Raw genomic sequence first — 5,869 nt, forward strand, 5'->3', positions numbered from 1 at the left:
AACATCGACGAAACGGTGTCAATGACTGTGATCGCTAGAAAAACTGGGTGGTTTCGTTTGTTTCAAAATGTGAAGTACGCGTACATGGGAAAGTGTGATGATTTGTTACTTCATGGTGGCACAACTAGCAGAGTGGGACCTCTCTTTCTGGAATTCCACAGGAACTTCATCCGGCATTTCTCCAAGAGACCCTTAGCGAGTACTCACAAGTTTGTTCCAGAATTTTTTTTTCTGGGATTCCCAGAAGCTCTTGATGAGATTCTTCCTGGGGTTTTTCAAGGATCCTTTCAGAAGTTCTCTCGGGAGTTTTCCAGGAGTTTCTTCTGAGTTTACAAAAGAGGTTCTGTCTGAGATACTACCAAAAGCTCTTGCCAGTGATTCCTGCAGGAAGTATTCCCGGGATACTTCCAGAGATTCTTTCTAGTTTCTCTAGAAGTTGTTTCCGAGATTTCTCCAATATTACCCAACAAACATTTTAGCTCTACAGGAGTGAAACAAACAGCTCTTAAGCAAACTTTAGCTAAAGAAACTATTATTCAGTTAGTTCTGGTTCTTGAGTACTCCTTCTATGAAAGATTTTCCAAAGGAATCCCAGAAAAAGCTTCCGGAGGAGTCAATGAAAGATTTCTGGAAGAAATTTCATAAGCAATTCTTGATAGAAGTCCAGATGAAGTTCCCGGAGGAATCCCGGAAAGAGTTGGAAAAAAAAAAAAATCCTGAAATTCATTCCTGGATGAATTCCGGAAGGAGCACCCGGTGGAATATCCGAAGGAATCCGGGAAGGAAATCTTGAAGCAATTCAGAAAAAGTTTCTGAAAGATTTTCGGAAGGACTTCCTGGGTTATTGTAGGATTCCTGAAAGGATCCCAGGAAGAATTCCCGAATAAATCCCTGTATGAGCTGCGGGAGGAATCATGCATGGAATTCCCGGAAGGAAACCTCGACGGAGTTTTAGAAGAAGTTTCGGAAGGAATCTCGGAAAGAATTCCTGAAGTAATCCCAGAAAGAAATCCTAGAGGAATCCCGGATAAAATTTGCTGGAATTTCCAGGAATACTTTTTGGAAGTCCAACAAAATTTCCAAATAGAGTCTGGGACCATTTGGGTAGGCGCATCTATTTTGGGCACTTGCTGCTTCAGCTCAGTCAATTTCAAACCGGTCAATTTCAAATGACTAGAGACGAACCAGCCAAGGGCTGAAAGTCTCTCTAATAAAGACAAATCAATCAATCAATTTCAAATGACTAGATACCGTGCGTACCTGATCGCGTCTCAAAAATCAAGTCAATATCAAGACTAAATTTTAAAAGAAACTATTGGAAGAATCTCGGATGGAATCTCAAAGGGAATTTCTGAAGGAACATAATAAAGAATAACCTGAAAGAATTTCAGGAAAAATTGCTGGGAAAAAAATCCTGAGGAAATCTCGGAATATATTTTCAGACAAATGTCTAAAGGAATTTGAAGGAATCTAGGAACTATTGAAGTAATCTAAATATGTATTCCATGAGAAATGCCAGAAAGGATCTATGCAAGAATGTAAGGAAAATGCCCCTCGAGAAATCGTCTCAAAATAATCCCAGACAGAACATCATTTAGAATCTCAGAAGAAACTCCTGGAAAACCCCCAAGGGGGCATCCATAAAGTACGTCACGCTTAGAGGGGGGAGGGGGGGTTTTGAAAAGTGTGACAAGTAATGTATTAAGTATAGGACAAACCCGTACGAAGGGGGGAGGGGGGGCCGAAAATTCTCATTTTTAGCGTGACGTACTAAATGGATGCCCCCCAAAGGAAACTTCTGAGGGAATCCTTCCTGGAATTCCATTCGAAATTCCTCCTGCATTTCCTTCAAAGATTTCTTCAAGAATCCTACAAGACTGACGAGAACTTCTTTCCGTATCCCTCCAAAATCTTCTCCTGGATCCCTCCAGGAATTGCTTCCGAAGTTTTTCAGGAACTACTTCTGTGATTGCTTAAAGATTTCCTTCCGGAATTCCTACGGCATTTCCACTGGGTACTCCTTTCGGGATTGCTCCAGATATTCCAACCAGGAATTTCTTCAGGGATTTCTCTAGGAACTTCTGGAATTTGTTCTGGAACTCATTGGCGAATCTAGCTTTTTCTTCTTTCTTGCTCACTCTCCTAAACAAACACGAGAAAAAGAAGGATGGAAAGAGGTGCCGCGGCACCCCTATGCATTCCGCTCTTTCTTGTGTTTATCAAGGAGGATGAGTGAGAAAAAAGAAAAAGCTAGATTCGCCAATGCTGGAACTATTTGGAGCTTTTGATAATATCTCAGACGGGCCTTTTTAGCAATCCCAGAAAAATCTCTTGACAAACCCCCCAGAGGGAACTTCGGAAGGAATCCTAATTAAACCCCCGGAAGAATGTCAATGTGGAAAAATTAAGGATCGCTTGGAAAAATTCCAGATGAAGTTCCTGTGGAATTCCAGTACGACCTCTTGTAGGATTGTTACTGTGCTACCATTAAGTCATAAATCAGCAACAGCAAACTTTCCCTCACACACATACCCCACATTTTGAATTAAATCAATCCACCCATGAAAAGCTTTCAAAACTTTTCTAAGTCTGAAAACTACGAATACACTAACACGATCTGACGTCATCGTGCAATTCTATTCACGACATCACACTTCTTGGAGCTGTTAGTACTCTTCCAGTAATGCTATTTAGAATACAGTTAGGTAAATAAAACAAAACTGAACTAAGGCTGGGCCACCTTATAAAAGGGCGACCCAGAAACAAATCGTCAACCCAAAAACACCGTCCCAGCTTCCGGGTCAACCCAAAGATCAAATACCAATTATTCGTGGAATCGTTCCAGGTAATCCCACCGGAAGAAAACTCATTAAGGCACCGTGTCCGTTCTTCGCGCGAAATCACTCTACTCAATTTGGCTTTATTCGGAATTTAGGAACATGAGACACACGCCACAACACCACACTATCACCACTTGATTCGGCATCGGTTCGCCTAATTCCGGCAATAAATTGTCCACTCCAAGGCTACGCGCCGCACCCTGTGGTTCTGCATCTGTCCAACCAACCGGACCAACCGGATGTTTCCATTTCGCCATCGTAAATAATCATCATCGGTAGATTTAGTCGGCACCGGCGGAGTTCACTTTTTCGGTTGACCGCACACGTGTCCACTACTACTCTCCGGAACAGCCGAGTCGCATCAGGAAGCAGAAGGGATTTCCGAACTGATTATGATCTCTGGTGGTGTGGTGGTGCACTGGGTTGTGTGATTTTGGGATGACCGAGACAGGAACGTGAGACTGGTCAGCAGCCACCGTCTCATTAATCAACATTATCTGGGTTGGGTTGGGTTGGGTTGCGTAGGGGATTAGAGAAACAATAAAGCAGAGGAAACTTTTTCACTTAATACGTTAAAATTGGATTAGTCGGAAGAATTTACCTCTCTAAGCGTTATCACTACTTTGGGAATGACGGCAGAAGGGATACCCATCGGGACCGATTAGTACACCATGGGGAACCGATTGCCGAAATCGGTCTGGTACGTCGAACGATAAACTTCGCAGTCCTCGAAACGGGTCCTCCTTCGGTGCGGGCACAGATCGTTCCAGACGTCCTCGTACATGGCCTGGGTGGTGGTTTTCGGAATGAAATGCTTCGTTGTGTAGCCGAAGGTGCGATAAGTGGCACGCTGGATTGGAGAAAAGCAGAAAAAAGATAATACCTAGTTATTTATATGCAACTATTTGAAAAAAAAGACTTGCGGAAAGAGTCTTGCCAAACCCCTAGGAAACCCCCGCAAGTGCGCACCTAAACCCGACTGCCACCTACTGAAGTGCCGCGCAACGCATTGCAACCCTCCTTCGGGGATTTCTCTACGAATTTAGTCTTAAATTACTTCTTGGATTTTCCTGGAAATATTTGAGGGAATTCTCCTGCAACTCCTGGAGGGATTTCTCCAGAACTCTTTCAGGAATTCCTTTTAAAATTTCTTCAGGGATTTTTCCAGGATCTCCTTCATGGAATATTCTAGGAACTAGTTCGTGGATTTCTCCAAGAACTCTATCGTGGATTTCTACAGGAATTCCTCATGTAACTCCTGCTGGAATTATTTCTGAATATTTCTCCTGGGATTCTTCAAGGAACATTGCCAGGAGTTCCTTCGGGACTTTTTTTCTGGAATTTCTCGAGGGATTTCATCAAAACTTCCTTCAGGGGCTTCGCCTACAATTCACAGTGGGATTTTTTTCTGGAATTCCTTGGGGGATTGCTTCCTGAACTGTTTCAGTGAATTCTGCAGGAAAGTCTTCAGGATTTTTTTGGAGATTCCTCTTTGGTATTTGGTCTTGGTATTTCTTCTTGAATTCCTCCAGGAATATCTTCAGCAAATTTTCCTGAAATGTGGTATTCCTCCCGGAATTCTCCCGGACTTGCTGAAGGAACTCCTTCAAGGATTTCTCCAGGACAATGAATTGTTTGCCCCTTTCAGGCTATACCAGTTGGCCAGTATGTCTGACGTTGACGTAGACATAAAAACTTGAAGCACTTGATCGACTGGTATAGCCAGAAAAGGGCAATAAAATCATTGTCATACATGAGTTGCGTTCTCTCTAACGAAGTTGGTCGGTCGTGCGTCCGACCGCATTGAGCGCTCAACGAAACGATGCAACGAGCTTGCATCGAACAGATGCATGGTGACGAAGTATGTGTCAGTCGTGCTTTAATATTAACTTTCTAAAAACAATACGCTCCCACTGGTTGTTCGTAGGCCACGAGAGTGCGGGAAATTGACATCTCCCGAAGGAGAGATAAAGTTATGAAAAACGGACTCGGTTAGGGTGGTGCTTCGAATCCAGTTTGACTTTCTATGCCGTAAAATCGTTACTTGTTCTGTGGCTAAGTTGGTTTAAACGCCGGACTAGTGATACGGAGTCGTGGGTTCGAATCCCACCAAAACAAGTGGTATTTTTTCACAAATGTGTCTCTCAATTTGTCAATTAAACGTATTAAACGCACTTTGCCTTTAAATGCTTCAAGTTCTAGATTTTTTTCCAGGAACTCATTCTGGGATTTCTCCAGGAACTCCTCCGTGAATTTCTGCAGGAACATCTTCAGAGATTCCTTTTGGGATTCTTCCAGGAATTCCTTGAGAGATTCCCCATAAATTCCTACTGAAATTTCTCATTCAACTCTGTAAAGGATTTCGCCTGGAGTTTCTTGGATTCCTCCAAGAACTTTTTCCGTTATTCTCAAGGAGTTTTTTTTTTTCAAGGATGAACTTCGGATTACTTCGGGAATTTTATTTTTGAAATCATCCACAATTTTTTCCTGAAATTCGTAAACCAATGTTTCGTCCATCGGTTGAAAAGGCCCCACATTGTGTATTTTTATTTCCGGAGGATAATAAACGACGAACTACTTCGGATTTGTTGGTGCACCACAGAGATGCAGTGCTCCTGCTCTGTGGTGATATTTTTCCACATGTTGCTGGAGAAATTTCTCCTTTAATTGCTGGATAGATTTTTCTAGGAACTCCTACAGGGATTTCTTCAGAAATTCTTTCAGATATTCCTCTTCGAGTCTTCCTTTAATTTATTGCTGGAAAGGTTCTCCAGTATATTTCCTTCAAGGATTCTTTCAGAGATTTCTCCAAAAACTTCTTCACGGATTACTCTTAAAATTCTTTCAGGGACTCCTACAGGAACTTTTTAGAGATTCCATTCCTCTAGAAATTCGTTGAGGAATTCCTACTAGAATGCGTTCAGGAGGGATTTCTCCTGGAATTCCCTTAGAGATTTCTATACAAGTTTTGAATGGATAGGAAGTTTTTATGGATTTCTTCAGGGATTTCTCATTTTCATTTCATATTG

General features: G+C 42.2%; 1 long non-coding RNA gene across 1 annotated transcript in view; it reads right to left on the reverse strand.

Annotated features, from left to right (window-relative positions):
- Positions 1-2,882: 2,882 nt before the first annotated feature.
- The window catches only part of LOC109414346 (uncharacterized), a 12,314-nt gene continuing 9,327 nt past the window's right edge, over positions 2,883-5,869 (reverse strand). The window contains exons 3-4 of the long non-coding RNA XR_009996809.1: positions 3,442-3,690; positions 2,883-3,337 (exon numbers count right to left, since the gene is read on the reverse strand). This is a non-coding gene — a long non-coding RNA (uncharacterized LOC109414346). The remainder of the gene's footprint in view (positions 3,338-3,441; positions 3,691-5,869) is intronic.

The sequence above is a fragment of the Aedes albopictus genome, chromosome 2 (assembly GCF_035046485.1).
Source record: "Aedes albopictus strain Foshan chromosome 2, AalbF5, whole genome shotgun sequence".
Classification (NCBI taxonomy): domain Eukaryota; kingdom Metazoa; phylum Arthropoda; class Insecta; order Diptera; family Culicidae; genus Aedes; species Aedes albopictus.